This window comes from Chiloscyllium punctatum, chromosome 17, assembly GCF_047496795.1.
Source record: "Chiloscyllium punctatum isolate Juve2018m chromosome 17, sChiPun1.3, whole genome shotgun sequence".
Classification (NCBI taxonomy): domain Eukaryota; kingdom Metazoa; phylum Chordata; class Chondrichthyes; order Orectolobiformes; family Hemiscylliidae; genus Chiloscyllium; species Chiloscyllium punctatum.
In genome coordinates, this window is record NC_092755.1 from 10964117 (window position 1) to 10983671 (window position 19555).

The following is a 19555-nucleotide window of genomic DNA, read 5'->3' on the forward strand; positions in this document are numbered from 1 at the left end:
CCTAAGGCTGAATCAAATCCAGGTCCCTGACGCTGTGAGTCAGCAACGCTAACCATTGAGCCACCTTTACTTAAAATCTGCTCCTCCTATTAACCACCCCACGCCCCAGTTGGCTGAATCTATATTCCTCACATCAGAAAATCAGATTGTGGAAGCAGATGTCTCAGTCAAACCCAGTGACAGTCCATATGTTCTGTGTGTCTGAATGGGGATCCTTACACAACACCCTCCAGTCCACAATTTTCATTGACTTTCCAGAGACAGGGCTGCAGTGGCTTCATGGGGACGACAACTCCCACAAACCCTGAGGCAGGGATCACACATGTGTGGGGAAACCTGGCACTGTAAATGTACACAATGTGGGCGGACATTGGAGCATGTGCTTTGGGTAAACATACTTTGCAGAAAGTTTTTCACACTATGATTGGCTGGAGGACGAATGTATCTGCTCATAGTATTGATCTGTTGGGGGAGGGGGTCAATGTGTCACTACACCCATGTAGGACCACTCTCCATCCCCAATTCATTATAATGGTGGGAATCAACTAATGGGGAACGAAGAAGGATCTGACCCATCCTCCCAGACTGCAGGTTCCTCTTCTGTCCAGGATCTGCCACCTCCCTTTCTGTTTCCTTTTGTTTCATTCTGCTGTTACATTATTGACTTGCAGCAACTGAAGGGAAAGGAAGTGAACCCAGAAAGGGTGCAGAGTCTAACCAGGGACGGGAAGTGGTGGCATGGATCTGTTTATCAGCAATTCCATGAGAATGTGGCGGGTGTACATTAGGGGGTAGCAGAGTCAGAATGGTGGGAGAGAGTAAGTGGACTGGAGGGTTACAGCTTTGGGGGAAGAAAGGGGAAAATATTCCAGAGAAACTAGAATTGTCTGTTCTGAATTTCTAACCTGTGCATATTCCTTTATACAGGCTGCTAGATGGTGAAGATTTGCAAACTGAAATCTCAAAATCATGTGCAGATCATGATTAAGTTAACCAGCATTTGAAGAAGCAAAAATAGAGAATCACTGGGCCAAAATCCTGCAACACTCTCCTCGCAGCATTGTCGATCTCTCTGCACCAAATGCACTGTGAATTTTACAAGACAGCAGCTCCCTACCATCTTCTCAAGGGTAACTAGAGATGGGGAATAAATGCTGGCTGAGCCAGTGATGCCCATATCCTCGGAATGGTTTCTATCTCTAATTGCTGAAACCCAGTTGATGTTACTGCAGGATGATGAGGGATGCTGAGTGCATCATCCAGGAGGCCGCACCAACACATTACCCCCGCCTACACCCACACAGTAACACAGCAACGTCGCTGGAACAAAAGACAGTGAAGCCAAAGGAGGGCTTAGACACAGTTCTTCGAGGTAAAGTCATGAAAAGGGATTGGAACACAGCAGGAACAGGAGACTGAGCTGGATGGTCAGCTGTTTCCCATTGAATGGTGGAGCAGGATTGAAAGGCTGAATAGTCTCCTCCTGCTGCTATCTCCCAGGTATGTATATAGTCATGGAGCCCGGGTAGGAAGAAGTGGGCAGGGATTCTCCAGGAGATTGCACTTTCACAACAGTTTTCAGTGAGGGCTGGTTTGATGGATTTTATTTAACATTTATCTTTAACATAAGGTTTGTAAATTTTGGTTTTAAAATGTTGTAAAAGTTTTTTGCACAGCAAATTAAGTTAAATAAAATAACGTAAACTGTCTGAATATAACAGTTTTAAAACTTTCAACCTTTTAAAAACAAAATCCTGTCTATTCCCAGACACCATCACTTTCCAGCTACTCAAACTCCAGGGAAATATTCCCTCCTTGTCTGAACCTTTGGTTTGATTTAACTGCTTTTCAGTTTTCTTTCTGTGAGCTGTGAAGTGTTCTTTTTCCCCTTTTCTCCGACCCAGAAATATTATCACAGCAAACTTCCCAAAATCAAAATCATCATTATGCCATTTTGCTTTTGCTTAACATATAATCACCAGCAGTGCAAAAGTGAGGACTGCAGATGCTGGAAACCAGAGCCTAGATTAGAGTGGTGCTGGAAAAGGGCTTTTGCCAAATCATTCATTTTCCAGCTCCTCGGATCCTGCTTAACCTGCTGTGCTTTTCCAGCACCACTCTAATCTAGACATATCATCAACAGCAGTAAACCATTCATGTGACTAATAGAATATCTCCAAACAAAGCCCATTACGGGCCAAGCAAACCATTACAAGTGACAAAGTGAGAAGGGACTAAATCGAAGTAGAGTTGTGGGGAGAGGGCAGAGGTGGAGATAAAGCACTATATCCCCTACGGTGCCCACCTCTATCTAAAGGCATAGACAGCATTGATGCCCACCACATGCTCCTTCTCTAAGGCACCCTGCTCTGTAGCATTTATCCTCAGTCAGTAAATAAAATCCCTACAGTGTGGGAGGAGAGCATTGGCCCATCAAACGCCACCGACCATCCGAAGAACATCACACCCAGAGCACTCTATCACTGTAACACTGCATTTCCCATGGCTGATCCACCTAGTCTGCACAATCCTGGATCCTGTGGACATTTTAGCACGACTGATCCACCTAACCTGCACATCTTTGGACTATGGGAGGAAACCAGAGCACCTGGAGGGGACCCACACTATCATGGGGAGAATGTGGGAACTCCACACAGGCCGTTGGACAAGGCTGGACTCCAACCTTGTACGTGATGCTGTGAAGCAGCCGTGTGATAGTCACAATTTAAATCAAAACAGATGATCCCTGCTCATTGTCACATTGCTGTTTGTGGAGACTTACTGCCCAGAGAGACATCCTGAGGTTTAGAAAGTGGCAACGTTAGTTCAGTCACCTCCAGCCCAGTTAATGTGGTTAACAACAACATCAATACTCCAGCAGTGTCATCATGTACAAGGTCCACTCCTGACTCTGATGGGCAGTAACATCAGAATCAGAGTCCTGCAGTCCACATGGAGCAGGGGGATGACCACTTCCCTGTGAGCACTCACTGGTCTCTCAATCGTGTTGAAGACGCAGCAAATACCTTGTCTCACAGAGGGGTGAACAGCTCCTATCCAGTGTGAACTTGCTGGGGTCTCAGGGGATGGGATGAATCACTGAATCCCTTCTTCCACACTGAGCATCTGAATGGCCTCTCCCCCCTGTGTGGGCTCACTGGGGTCTCAGGGGGCAGGATGAATCACTGAATCCCCTCTCACACACTGACCATCTGAATGGCCTCTCCCCCTGTGTGAGCTCACTGGGGTCTCAGGGGATGGGATGAATCACTGAATCCCCTCTCACACACTGACCATCTGAATGGCCTCTCCCCTGTGTGGGCTCACTGGGGACTCCACAGGTGCTGCATTTGAGTGAATCTCCCCCCACACTGGGAACAAGTGAATGACCTTTTCCCCAGAGTGAGCTCGCTGGTGTTTAAGCAGGTTAGAGGACTGAGTGAATGCTTTCCCACACACTGAGCAGGTGAATGGCCTCTCCCTGATGGGAATGCACTGATGTCTCCGCAGGTGAGAGATTTGAATGAATCCTTTCTCACAGATGGAGCAGGTGAAGGGTCTAAACCAACTGTGCTATCTCTGGTGCCTCAGCAGATTGTAAGATCGAGTAAATCACTTCCCATACGTGGGGCAGGTGAACGGCCTCTCCTCAGTGTGACTGTGTCGGTGAGTGTTCCACTGGAAGGGTTAAGTGAATTCCTTCTTCTGATTGAACCCGTCCTCCTGTTTCTCTCAGTTATTATTGACAATCTCACACCAGAACCTGTTCCAGAGTGTGTTCCAGAACAGGCAGAATGGTCAGCTGCAGCTGGTCACCTGACCGGTCACTGGTCCTGAAAGGTTCACTCTCCACAGATGCTGCCAGATCTGCTGAATTTTTCCAGCGATTTCTGTGTTTTTTTTCTGATTTCCCAGCATTTGCAGATGTTTAGTTTTCCAATACTCATCTTGTCTGTTGCAGAGGAGATTATTGATGAAATTAGAGGGTTTTGAAAATTGTACGTTAGGTCACACATCAGCTATGATCATCATGAACGGCAGAGCAAGGTCAAGGGGCTGAATGGCCTCCTCCTGTTCCAATGAAAGTTATCCATTGTCAGCTTGTGGCAACATTTCCCCTCACTGCTCACTTCACCTCCATGTCGAACACATTGTTACTGACTGAACAAACCTCCTGTGTTTGAAATTAACTTGCTAATGTTCAGTGACTCCCTCTCCTGCCACCCGGGTCTAACTCTCATCATGGAATGCTGTCTCGTATTACTGCAGGAATGCCCACAAGGACTAATCCTGGAGTCTGTATCCCCTGGGATCAACAATCACCGTTTATTTCCTTCTTCCTATTTCATTCGGGCTATTGAACTCTCGGTTTCAATCCAATCTCCTGTCATGCTCCTCAATGTGTCCATGTGGGTGGACGAGAGGCAGCTGGGATATAATGAAGGGAAGTGGGGATTAGGCGGAAGTACGAGGAGCGGTGACAGCAAAGACAGTTCTCATTGTAACGGCAGAGTTTCTCCGTGACCCAGTGAGTGGTGAGGCACCTGGGTTTGTGGGCGGAGACAGATTCAATCAGGGATTTGGTAAGACACTCAGACATTGACCTGTCCATCTGATTGTTAACTCAGACAGATAGAAAGAAATATGCATATTTAGACAGCACCTTTGATGATCTGGGGCAATGAAACATGCTTCCAAACCAATGATTTCAACCACAAACCTCTGAAAACACAGACACAAAGCTTTCTACTTGTAACAGCTTGTCTCTGAACCTCCTCTTTCCTTGAGAAAAGCGTTTTGAGCTGGTCAGCCTTTTCTGGTGAGTATAACCGCTATGGTCCTGTAAGATCCGTGACAGAACCTTCATTTTCCTCTTCCTTGTGAGTGATGAAAGTAGCAGAAACAGTTCCTGACCTGTGAGGGGTTTTGATTGGAGTATTTATATTTACAAATCCATTCCCACCCTCTCATACAGTGTGAAATTGATGTAAAACTGAAGGAAATGAGTGAGTGAGCACCCACAGAATCATAAAGGAAGCATGTGTATCTGAGTTGAATGAACCTGGCATGAGGAAAACATGACAACAATCACAACTAGTTAGAATCACAGAATCCCGTGGGTGCAGAAAGACTCTAGTCGGCCCATCGAGTCTGCAATGACCTGCTCACCCACGCTACCACAATAACCACACATTAACCATGGCTAGCCCAACCCACCTAAATTGCACACTGCGATCATGTTAGCATGCCCAATCCAGTAACGTTACACATCTGTGGGAGGGTCACAAATTACATCCAAATGCTAGGAATTGTGGATGAAGGCTCACAAATACTTGACTCTGACACAAATACTCTGCTTTTCAAAATAAAATCTGGGGGACACTGCAACCGGAGAAATTTCTGATTATTTCAGGAGGAAGAGAATTCAAAACTCGCGCCATTCACCCAGGGGGTGCAGTGAAAGTTACAGAGGTCTGGGAACCATCAGAAATGTAACAGGTTGTGAGCAAGGTGGGGGTGAGACAAGGACATAAAGACAGTCTGTCACATGGGGGAAGGCAGGAGAGATTAAACAGCAGAAATGGTCGTCCCTCAAGGCCACGGGGAATGGAGTTAGAGCTGGGAAAGAAACAAGGAAACAAGGTGTCCAGCTGCCAAAGTAACATGTTAAAAACAGATTATAAAAGCATAGAGGGCAGAGTTCAGTCTGAAATCGTTGCTCTCAATGGTGAGTACAAAAAGCTGTAAAGCCTGGGGAGTTCTATTACAGCCAACACATACCCAGGATTGGCTAAGTGTGCTGTAACGTTCTGATATTTCTTTTTCTGACATTTGTAGTTCAAGTCTGATGGCGCTAGTAACTTTTCAATTTGTACTGGAGTTTAATATTCTGGAGAAATGTCAAATAAATCACATTGATCATATTCTGCAGATCTTAGTCCATTACCCTGCATGTTCCAGCATTTTAGTTACATCCATGTCCTGCCGGTGGGACAGGACAGACAGGGATGGTGACGATGGTGTCTAGGGCATTGTAAGCTATGATTCTGTGCGTATGACTGTGAGCTTGTTGCTTGACGAGACTGCGTTCCAAATCACCCAATAAGATGTTAGCAGGGTGAGACACTACAGTTGGAGCTCCTCTGCTCGCCAGTTCCTTTCCTTTCTGCTTTTTCAGAATTTCTTACTCTCTTACTCTCCCCATTGCAGACTCTGACACAAGTGTCTCAACCTTGAATCATGACAATTTAAAAAAAATGTATCTACAAGAAAACCAATGGAGGAAAATATACTATTCTTGCATCAACTGCATTTTTAAACAAAAACAATCCTGCTCAATAGACACTGTCTCATTTTTTCCTTCAATTCAATCAATCAATATTTTGTCCCTCAGTTTACCGATCTTCATAAATATCCAATCAATTTCAGAGGAACATGCTGATAAAGTATTGAACCAATTTATCTGTTTAGGTTTTAGCATTAGTTATCAAGTCATTACCATTACAATAATTGCATAATAATTGGCCTGGGTAACAAGTGTACGGATGTTCACAATTTAATTTATTGACTTTTTGAAAAATGATGCAATATATCATTTATTCAGGATTCTAACAGTAACTTTTAATGCATTTGCATGATAATAATTATAGTATACTTTAGTTTAGTCTTGCTAACAACTACAGTGAAGTTTATATTTGAATTTAATCCAATCTTCCCTAGTACCTATACAGTAATATAAAAATTCATTTTATTTCCAATCAACACACCTACAAAAGAATCCATTATTTCTGATGCAATGCGCACTGTCAAAAATATGACTTTTGCTCATTTGAATGATCTGTGTAATTCCAGCTTTATAAATTTAGAAAATCCTAATTACTTTTCCCTGCAATAATTCCGTTCATTTCTGCAGATAGCAAAGTCAAATAACAAGATGAAATTTATCATTATTCTTAAGTATGGTAATAGAGTTTTGAAAATCTATATGTTGTTAATATAAAATAATTGTTAATTTCAATCCAAAGAATATAGAACAGTACAGCACAGTACAGGCCCTTTGGCCACGATGTTGTTCCGACATTTTATCCAACTCTAAGATCAAACTAACCAACATACCCTTCATTTACTATCATCCATGTGCCTATCCAAGAGTCGCTTAGATGTCCCTGATGGATCTGAATCTACTACCATCACTGGCAGTGCATTCTACACACTCACCACTATCTATAAAGAAACTATCTCTGACATCTCCGCACAACTTCCCCCATTCATCTTAAAATTATGCCACTTTGTTGGGAAAAGTCTTTCATTATCCACTCTATCTATGCCTCTCATCAACTTACCCAAAGCTATCAAGTAAACTATCATCCTCTTTCATTGCAATGACCAAAGCCCCAGCTCTGTCAATCTTTATTCATAAGACATGCCTTCCAGTCCAGACAACATTTTGATAAATCTCATCTGCACTTTTTCTAAAGCTTCCACATCCTATGTCTTATGTGGTGATCAGAACAGAACACAATATTCCAAGTATAGTCTCATCAGGGATCCATAGAGCTGCAGCATAATCTCGTGGCTCTTAAACTCAACCTCCCCATTCATGAAAGCCAACACGCTATGTACTGTCTTAATAGCCCTATCACCTTAGATGTCAGCTATGAGGGATGTATGGACATGCACCCCATGATCCCTCTGTTCCTTCACATTGTCAAGTTTCCTGTATTTAATCTGAAAAATGTGCATTCAAATTTGAAATTCCAAAATGAATAATTTCACATTTTCCGAGGTTGAACTCCACCTGCCACTTCTCAGCCCAGCTCTGCATCCTGTCAATGTCCTCTAGCAACCTACAAAAGCCCTCCACACTATCCACAACTCCACCAACCCTCGTGTCATTGGCAAACTTCCTAACCCACCCTTCCACTTCCTCATCCAAGTCATTTGTAAAAATCACAAAGAGCAGAGGTCCCACAACTGATCCCTTCAGAACACCATTGGTCACCGTGCTCCAAGCTGAAAACTATTCATTTAATCTCACCCTGTCCTCTATGGGTCAACCAATTTATTATCTAACCAGTCAGGTTTCCCTATATCCCATGTCTCATTACTTTCTGAATGAGCCTACCATGGAGAACCTTATCAAACATCTTGCTAAAATCCTTATACACCACATCCACTATTCTGTCCTCAACCATGTGTTTGCCACAACCCCAAATAATTCAATAAGGCTTGTGAGGCATAACCTGCCGCTCATAAAGCCATGTTGACCATCTCTAATCAATCTATGCTTTTCCAAATAATCATAAATCCTGTCTCTCAGAATTCTCTCCCAGAATTTGCCCACAACTGATGTAAGACTGACTCATCGATGTTTCCCAGGATCATCTCAATTGCCTTTCTTCAATAAGGGAATAACTTTGCCACCCTCCAATCATCTGGTATGACTCCAGTGGACAGTGAGGATGCAAAGATCATTGCCAAAACACAGTAATCACTTGCCTCCCTTCCCATAACAACATAGGTTATCTCCTTTCTGGCCCAGGGCACTTATCTATCCCCATGATTTTTAAATATTTTCAGCACATTCTCTGTCTTAACATCGACCTGTTCCACCATATCAACCTGTTTCACGTTGTCCTCACAAGGAACAAGGTCACACTCACTTGTGAATACTGAAGCAAAGTACTCAGTAAAGACCTCCCCTACCTGCTCAGACTCCTGGCACAAGTTTGCTTCACTAAAAGGGGTATAAATGTGGAATTATGTCTCAGCACTGAATTAATGTAAAGATATTGCAGTGTACAATCACTCGACTACTTTGAATATTGAACGGTATTTTAACTGAGAAAACACAGTTAAATTGATTTGATTATGTTTCACTTCATGTTAACATTTATTTTATTTAGAACCACAATAAGAGTTTCCTTTTTACATATATGAAACTTACTTAAAATTCATCGCACGTTTATGTGAAGAAAATAGAATTTGCATCTGTTTGTTCCTTCCTTTATCAATGACTGTTCATTTTGAAATTGTGGAAGTTGTACGTTGTTGACAGGAAGGGAACTTGTCTTCGGCTTAATGTTCATATTGAATGACTGATGCATTTTTAAAATTAAAGTACAATGATCACGCAGTTTTGTCAATTTGTCTTTCAAAGAATTGTCATGAGATTCTCTTTATTTAAGACTATCATTCATTTATTCTATTGTTAGTGTAAAATATTGTTTAATTTCCAGTCCATTACACACAGAAACTACCTAATTAATTCCCATTCAAATTACGACAATAAACAGCTGATTAGTTTTCATTTGAGTAACCATATTAAACATAATATTGTAGTCCTGCCGTCCTGAGTGGGAACATACGAAAGGAGCCTGTGGAGCTGTGGCAGTGTCTCTATTACTAGACCCGAGGGAAGGTTTCAAATCACTCCTTCACCACAAATATATCAAGAGCTGCTCTGAATGGTGATTAGAGAGTACCTAAGCACAGATTGAACTGCTTTTCAATCCAACATTAGATCTGCTTTTATCTATTCTATCAATAATCACAAAATCTGATGCTTATTTGTGTCAGGTTACCAAGAAATATGTGTTGGAAAATTCGCTTTAGCCACTTTGCTTTTACAAAAGACTTACATCTGTCCCTGTTTTCTCTGACTGGATGAAATCTGAAGAGGATTTTCACTTTTACGAAGAAAAGGGGAGGTGTTTCCCATATAAATTAATGCTTCTTCGACGAACGCCTTTTCAGTTTATGTCAGTTTCATAATAACGCTTTACTTTCGGATAGTGGGGAGACCTGTATCTAATTCTGTCGCTTATAAATTCCTGGAGAATATTTGAAAATGTTGCAGAATTAAAGATTACGATGTCTAAGTAATGAGATTGATCTTTTATTGCTGCAAAGGGGCAAGTCCAAAAAAATTGAAACACATTAAATATTATTCTGTCGTTGTATAAATTGAAAATAAAGTTGATATCTTCTTCAGTAAACTAACAAATGCTACCACGTATTACTTGTCAGTCAGCTGATTACCTACTTTGTTACAAAATGTTGTGATTCATCTATATATTACTCTGTCCTTTGATCAAAGTGAATTTGTAATTGTTGTTCAGTTTATGAATTGTCAGAAATTTGTTTTTATTTTTTCATTCACCTGTTCATTTTGACCGTAAGATTGAAATGCTTTGGAAATATTGGAGTTTGTTCATTTAAAAATAATGTTTGCACATCTTACTTCTTGTATTACGATTCAAATATGTTTTCTGGTGGAATTCTAGGAAATATCAAACATTTGTTGGCTTCAAATAAGGTCTTTAACACCCAGTTATCAATCTGTTGTTAATGTTTCAGCTGTTGCATTGACATTGATTAGGTACTCATTCAGAGAAATCAACTGACAATTATAAACTTGCAGGTTTATTGAATTGAGAAAAAGATACAGACGTGGAAACATTTTTTAGAAGGAATTGCTTTTTCATTCAAATGTGTAGGCTGTTCAAGAATTCTATATCGCCTTCTATTGGTTTTCTTGTCGAGAATGTAAATTTATAATTCATGTGAATTTTAATGTGTTCTGTATTTTGAAATTTGTATCAGATTTAAGAAGAAAAAGAGGAGCGATTAACATCAAACGTTCAGTGAATAGAAAGCACAGTAAATTAAATTGACAGAGGTAACTTTTAGTATTGTCTCTGAATATTTAGTCAAATATTTCTAATGGCAAGAGCGTTGTACCGGTAAAGCACAGCAGGTCAGGCAGCATTCAAGGAGAAGCAGAATCGATGTTTTGGGCATAAGCCCTTCATCAGGAATCTTTTCGATACTCCTGCTCTTTGAATGTGCCTGCACTTTTGCAACACCACAGCTTTCCTCACTTTCTCCAAATATGCTTAATGAACATGAACTGAAAATGTTAGCATCAGCAGCTGAACAATACCAAATAAACACATTTTTTGCAATATTTATAGTGAAAACTTGTTTGAGAACATGCATCAAATCAGATCGAACAACATCTCTTGCCGTTAGAACACTTGGCCCTTCATAATAAAGAATAACCATGCTTTGAACAACCAGTATGGTGTATAACGACTGAACTGAAATACCAGAGGACAACGATTGCATTTATTGAAGGGAATGATAACCAGATCCTTACTGTGATAGTGCGATTGATCTCAGAAACAATAAAATTTTACTGTGATTATTCTCTGAACAGTAATTAGATGGTCATGAGGATCTTTGTGCGACTTTATGTGCAGTGTTTTGTTTGAACATTGATTTCAGTAACATTGAGATATTTTACATATTGACAATTGACAGTTAAAGGTAAGTTTTAAATGCAACAGTTTAAAAAAATTGTCAGTTTTGTTTAGCAAAACACAATTCCAAGTTTATACAATCCCTACTGTGTGGAAACAGGCCATTTGGCCCAACAAGTCAACACTGACGTTCCAAAGAATAATCCACTCAGCACCATTCTGCTCTCAGATTACTGGACATTTACTCCTGACTAATGCATATAACCTACACATCCCTGAACAGAACATGCAGCTTAGCATGGCCAATTTACCTAACCTGCATATCTTTGGATTGTGGGAGAAAACCAGAAGGTGGCCCTGTGTATTGTTAAAAGACCATAATACCAAGTACCATCCCCAAAGGACTTAAGATGTATCTCTGAGCTGCGGTACTGTCTCTGATTATCTACATCCCACAATTTACTAAACTGCATGCATCAGCGTCTATTTCATGTGGATTATCAAATGCAGGGACCGTTAATAATACATATGAAATTATATTTGACAAAATCCCAATACTAAGAGAGCTAGCATCATAACTCTAAGATCCCCAGCATTCTAAAAATTCTGCTGAAGTACAATAAAACTTAATACACAATCCTACAGAAATAATCCCGCACTCGTATCACCACTGTATAATCAGTTACTCTAAATCTGTTCAGCCTGAGTTTCAGCGGGTCTTCCGTTGATTCGGCTGTCCAAACTTCTTCCCCAACTGGAGATTCTACTGGCCCTTTGATACGAGTGTCGTGAGTCCAGCCTTTCTCCACCATCCTTATTGCTGTTTCGGTAATCAAAAGAGCCTGATATGGCCCTTCCCAGTCCGGCTTCAATTTAGTCTCTGTCCATGATTTTACTAAGACCCAATCTCCCGGCCGGATGGGATGAACGGTGAATTCAAGGGGTGGAGTCTGTGCCAATAAACTCTGTTTCCTGAGGAGAGACAAAGAGGCGGACAAGCCCAGTGTATATTTCTTTAGAATAAGTCTTTAGTTTTGGGAATTGTCAATTCTCCGTTCATTCCCAGATAAGGTAATCCAAATATGATTTCATAGGGATAGTCCCAAATTTTTCCTTGGGGCTTTTTGGACTTGCAAGAGAGCGAAAGGTAAACATTTGGTCTAAGGGAGTCTAGTTTCTATTATCAATTCAGAGAGCTGTCGTTTGAGTGTTCGGTTCATTCTCTCAAACCTTCCTGATGATGGTGTGTGCCGTGGAGTATGGAACTCCCAGGAAATTCCCAACCCTTTCATTATCTCCTGTAACACTTTAGAGGTAAAATGAATTCCTTGGTCGAAATCTAAATGGTTCACTAGCCCATATCGGGGAATTATGTGCTCCAATATTGTTTTACACACCACACTCGCAGTGGCAGTAGCTCGGGGGTATGCCTCAACCCAACCAGATAGATGATCTACTATGACCAGTATATATTTTAGTCTTCCTACTCTGGGTAGTTCAGTATAATCTTCTTGTATACTCTGGAAGAGTCTCAATCCCGTGTCTCTTCCTCCCGGGGTCTGTTTTCTCAAGACCTTATTATTTACCTTTCTGCATATGATATATCCCTCACATATGTGTTTAGCAATTGTATATATTCCTGTACATCCATATTCCCTAAGAACTAAAAGATACTTTGCTTGTACTGCCCAATGGCTGACTTGATGTAGGACAGACATAATTTCTCGCATCATCATTTTGTTTAACATTTCCCTTCCATCAGGTAAAATCCAATGCCCATATGCTGTTTTTTTCAGCCCCAAAATCTGTCAATTTTTTTTCAATTATTTCAGTAAATATAAGAGCTTCCGGGGATCAGGAACAGGAGATATTAGGGAATGAATTAGCACTCCTTGTGTGTCCATGCCTGCTTCCTTAGTCACTTTATCGCCTCATCTATTCCCCCTAACTTCTGGTTCATTTCCTTTCTGATGACCATTTACATGCACTACCGCTATTTCTCAGGGGAGTAATAGGGATTCCAAGACCCGTTTAATCAACACCTCGTGTGCAAATTCCTTCCCCCGGCTATTGATCAGTCCTCTTTCCTGCCATATCTTTCCAAAAGTGCCAACACCAAATACATATTTAGAGTCACTGTATGCTGCTCCCTCTTTATTTTCTAACGCCCTAAGGACACTTTCCAATGCATAGAGTTCGCAGGTCTGAGCTGACCACCCATTTGGCAGCCTTCCTGCCTCTACCACACCACCTTCCATCCCGTCTACAACTGCATACCGATTATGTCTTTTCTCTTCAGTCACCCAGGATGATCTGTCTATAAACAGTCAGGCTCCTGCATGAAGCGGAACATCTCTCAGGTCCATGCAGACCTTAGTTTGGTATTCTATAATGTCAAGGCAGTCGTGCTCTGGATTCTAAGGAGATTCTCCTTCCCCTTTCCAAAGAAAGGCAGCTGGATTTAAACAACTGTCCGTGACCAACACTAGATCATCCTTTTCTACTAATAATGCCTCATATTTAAGAACCTGCGAGTCTGTCAACCATCACCCAGCTTTTTGGTTTAGGATCGTTCTCAGTTGGTGTGGAGTGCTTACTATTAGGGCTCCCCCAAGTGTAAGCTTCCTGCTTTCCTCCATCAACAGTGCTGTGGCAGCCACAGCCTGCACACACTCAGGCCACCCCCGGGATACTGGATCCAACAGCTTAGAAAGATATGCTACTGGCTGTTTCATTCCTCCCCACCTCTGGGTTAATACTCCCAAAGCCGCTCCCTTATCTACGGTAGCAAAGAGCTGGAAAGGTTTATCTAGAGAAGGTAAGGCTGACCCGGGGGCAAGGATCAGATCTCTTTTGAATTCTTAAATAGTTCTTTTTCCTCTTCTTCCCAACTCAGACACTTTGGTTCCTCCTCTAATGGTTTGAGATATAATTTATTCGTCTTTTGAGCATAAGAATCAATCCACAATCTGCAATATCCCGTTAAACCCCCAAAATTATGATATTCCCGTTGATTCCTGGCAGCAGATTCCCCACTATTCCATTTAACCCTTCCAGGCTTCCCTTTCGCTTCCCTCACGAACTAAATGTCCCAAGTATTTCACTTCTCGGTCCACATATTGTAATTTGTTTTTAGATACCCACGGTCCCTGCTGACCCAGGAAATTCAATTTTTTTTCGTGGCTTCAACTACTCTTTCTCTTCTCTCTCCTGTTGCTAAGAGGTCGTCTACATACTGCAACAGGGTAGTTCCCTTGGGGCTGCTAAATTTCTCCAATATTTGTTCTAACATCTGTCCAAATAAATTTGGGCATTGCATAAACCCCTGGGGGAGCACGGTCCACTGGTATTGGTGTTTCCGTCTTTTTTTGGGGATCTTTCCATGCAAAGGCAAAAAATTCCGACTTTCCTCCCAAAAGGCATCCTTTAAATCTATCACACTAAACCATTTGTGGTCATGAGGGATCGTACTTAATAACGTACAATTCAATATTCTCAACTCCTGCACCAATCGATAACTTCGATCGGATTGACGCACTGGTAGAATGAGGATATTATGAGGAGACATACTTAGCTCCAACAGTCCATCTCTAGCTCCTCGATTACTGGCTGCAGTCCTCGTTTACCTTTTGTGGACATGGGATATGGTCGATCATAAACAACATCCCCTTCCCTTTTTAAACTTATTTCTAAGGGACGGATCTGTATTTTGCCACGATTGCCTTTTCTAGCCCATATAATAGGGTCTACCTCTCTCTCTCCACATCTTCTGTCAACATTGCCATTTGTACAACTAATTCTTTTTTCCTGAATTCAAATCTTCTGTCCTAAGAGGGTAATTAAATCTCTCCCTGGTAAGTTACTTCCTATATCAGGGATACACAACTGCTCCCTGAAACTGTATCCTTCGGACCTTCTATCATCACAGGTTCAAATACTGGAACAGTATATTTTTCCCCTTGAACGCCTGGAAACAGTAATTGACCGTGTTGACATTCCGACTATCTTTGGTTTAAAATTCAGCGACGACCATGCTGCCCCCGTATCTACTAGGAAGACTACCCCTTTCCCACAGGGTCCCACCTTCAAGTTTATCAAGAGTTCCTGGTGGCTCCCCGGGGCAGGAAACCCTGATACCGTGATTTTGAACACTGGCAATATAGGCATTTGCGTTCGCCACGAGGCATACGTTGGTCGGTTAGCTCAGCTGGTTAAAGCGTGGTTCGAATAACGCCAATAATGTGGGTTCAATCCCCACACTGACCATGTGCAGCGTATGCGTGCTGGTTAGAGCTGAGCTGACTGATGAGCGCAGCTGGTGCGATGAAAGCAAATGCGGCTGTGCATTTCCTGCTTCTAATCGATCGCACGATAGTCTGAAGTATTTCCTTTCGTTGCAAAGCTTTTCAACAAAAAAAAACATTTACTTTTCCGAACGCGCATACTCGAGTTAACCATTTGCTCTGATATCTAAAATTAAGCACAATGTCCGGACGCATGCAATTTCAATCGCAACGCCACCAACTCAGCTGCAGCTTCTCACGTTGACAAATATCGTCTGGAGAACCGTACCTTCAATGATCGCTCACTGTTCTTCTGGATACTCACAGACCTTTGGAGTCAGGGTTATGTGCTGCTGATTAACTGCTACGAACCTTATGCCAAATGCATTGGAATTGTAATCTATCAGTGGGGTTCTTTCTGCTCCCGAACGACGCAGTTGCTTTGGTGTCAGAAGTCAATTGCACGTTTTGCTCAATGACTCATGTTGCTTATGCAATCTTCGTTTGACAGCAAGTTATCAGGCCTTCCTGCAGAGTTTGTCAGCGACAGGTCAGCTGCTAAAACGATTGCTTCAGACAGCATGCTACACCCTACATTTGAAAATGGAAAAGGTGCAAACGTTTACAGGCTGAACACTCGCTCACTATTTCGCCTGGCGCGTCAGAGGCTGCGAGCTGATCTTACGGAGGTTTTTCAATCATGAGGGGAATGAATCGGGTAAATAGACAAGTTCCTTTCGCTCAGGTGGGGCAGTTCAGAACTAGAGGGTATAAATCTGGTGTGGGAGGGTGAGAATTCGAAAGGCAGTGAGGGGCAACGGCTGCACGCAGAGGGTGGTGCGTTTCTGGAATAAGTTACCAGACGAGCTGGTGATGGATGGTATAATTCCAATACTGTTAAGGAATCTGGACGTGTACTTGAATAGGAAGGGTTGAGAGAGAAATGGGTCAAGTGCATGCAATCGCGGCTGGATGAGTTGAGGATATCTGTTCGGAATGGACGAGTGCGACCGAAGACTGTGTTTTCAGTGCTGTCCACATCTAATGGCTCTATGATAGTGCAGGTGAAATGATAAAAAAGATAAATAAAAAAAAGAAGTAAACTTGTCTGAAGTTGTTGAATTCAAACAACTTCAGGTAATTTTATTTCAATTATTTTATTTATCTTTTTTAGTTGTGTTTTTTTTTCACTGTTCTGTACCTCTTATTTCTTGACTGTCTCTCTTTCTCTCGCTCCCCACTCTCTCAATACCTTTTTCCTCTCCTCTTCCCGCTTTGCTACCCTTCTCCCCTGTTTTCCATTTTGTCTCTGCTTCACCCATCCCTCACGTATTTTGTCACATAGCGCTGGCTTCAGCCTGGGTCATTCACGCCTCTTAATCTCCCTTTAATCTCTCCATGCACTGTCATTATCACCTTTGCATCTGGAGCCTTGACTCACCTTCTCTCAGCGTGGTAGAAATAGCTCCATAATACTCCCCCTTTGTTTTTATCTTTATCTTCAATCAGTTAGACTCGAAACGTCAGCTCTTTTCTCTCCTTGCAGATGGTGCCAGACCTGCTGAGATTTTCCAGCATTTTCTCTTTTGGTTTCAGATTCCAACATCCGCAGTAATTTGCTTTCATTAATGGCTCTATGATATTGCTGGTGATATGATAACATCCAGTGTCGATGCATGAGAGGTGAGCAAGCGAACGAATTGCCTCTGGAAGTCGTGTGACGAGTATTCACAGAGATCCAGGAAAATAACACGAACGAATCTTTGATTGAATTGAAGCCTGAACTCTGGTTCTCCTCCGAGACTGTGCCAGGTCTGCCTAATACTGGCCATATTTCATGTTTTGCATTTGTTGGCGAAAACAACTGAGACTGGTTGTTTTGCTGCCGACAACATCCACCAGTTATCACCCGTGAGCCCAGTGATGGAGAAGTTGTTGGAGGAGATTCACCACAAATCTTATTGAATCTCTTGAGAATATGACAAACACTTTTATGGCTTATTCAGAAAGTACGGAAGCATGGGATACAGGGGAACCTGTCTGTCTGGATACGGAATTACTGGCTCACAGAAGACAGAGGGTGATGATAGATGGAAAGCATTCATCCTGCAGCTCAGTGACTAGTGGTTTTCTGCAGGGAGAGGTTACAGGACCTCATCGCTTTGTGAGGTTAGGAATTACTTGAATGTGTGAGTGGAAGAGTGGGTTAGAAATTTTGCCAATCAAACGAGGGTTGGTGGAGTGGTTGATACTGTGGAGGGCTGTTGTAGGTTGCAACGGGGCATTGACAGGATGTAGAGCCGGGCTGAGAAGTGGCAGATGGAGTTCAATCTGGAAAACTGTGAAGTCCTTCATTTTGGAAGGTTGAATTTGAATGCAGAATGCAGGGTTAAAGGCAGGATCCTTGGCAGTGTGGAGGAACAGAGGGATCTTGGGTTCCAAGTCCCTAGATCCCTTAAAGTTGCCACCCAAGCTGAGAGCCTTGTTAAGAAGGAATATATTGTGTGGGATTTCATTAGTTTGGGGATTGAGTTTTAAAGCTGTGAGGTTATGCTGCAGCTCTATAGAGCTCTGGTCAGACCACTCTTGGAATATTGTATTCAGTTCAGGTCCCCTCATTACAGGAAGGATGTGGAAGCTTTAGAGAGGGTAAAGAGGAGATTTACCAGGTTGCTGCCTGTACTGGAGGGCATGTCCTATGAAGAAAGGTTGAGGGAGCTAAGGCTTTTCTCATTGGAGTGAAGATGGGTGAGGGATGACTTGGTAGAGGTGAACAAGGTGATGAGAGGCACAGAGAGAGTGAATATTGAGACATTTTTCACCTTGACATAACTAGCTATTACAAGGGAGTCTAATGTTAAGGTGATTAGCCAGTGGTTAAGGGGAGATTTCCGAGGTAGGTTCGTTACATACAGCGTGGTGGGTGAGTGGAATGCACTGCCAGCAGTGGCAGTAAAATTAGATGCATTTGGAACATTTAATATACTTCTGGATAGGCACATGAATGGCAGTAAAATGAAGAATATGTAGGTTAGTTTGATCTTACAGTCAGATAAAAGATTGACGTGGCATCGTGGCCGAAGGGTCTTGTGCTGTATTGTTCTGTGTTCTACTTTCCATGTGGTAAACTGGGTAATAAGCTCAGATCAATGTAAAAGGTTATGACATTAAGGAGGAGCTAGGAAACTGGATACAAAATTGGGATTGATGGTAGGAGACAGAGGGTGATGGGAGACATGTTGTTTTTCTGACTGGAGGCATGTGACCAGCGGTGGAGTGGGTCCCCTGTTGTTTGTCATTTGGATAAATGGTTTTGATGGGAGTATTTGTTTCCAGGTAAGTAAGCTTTTTTTGGGTGACACTGACATTGGTGGGAAAGTGGATAGTGAAGAAGGTTATCTATGAAACAACAGGATGGACAGTACTGCTGGGATAGTGGGCTGAAGAATAGCAGATGGAGTTTAATTAGATAAAGGTGAGGTGTTCTATTTTATTGAAACAAACCAGGATGGGACTTGTACAGTTAATGCTCGGACCCTGGTAGTGTTGTCTGGTAGAGACCCAGGGATGCAGGTACACAGTTCTTTGAAAGTGGTGTCACAGGTAGACAGGCTGGTGAAGCAGACGTTTGGGATGGTTACCTTCATTGGGTAGAGAATTGAGAGTGGGAGTTGGGATGTTATGTTGTGGCTGTACAAGACATTGGTACAGCCACCATAAAAACATTGTTGATCAGTAGGAAGTACTCATCTGGTTCACTTACCTCCTTTCGGGAAGGACATCTGAACTTCCAACCTGGTCTGGCTAACATGTGACTCCAGACCCACAGCAATATGTCTGACTCTGAGCTACCCTCTGGATAATTACCAGTGGGGCAATGTATGCTGGTCCAGGCAGTGACACCCACATTGCATGAATGAATAAATAAAATGATTATGTCCATCCCTACCTCTGCAAACCCCTCCAGCTGCAGCGATCCGTACTGGCTGTGTTCAGGCCCTGACCACT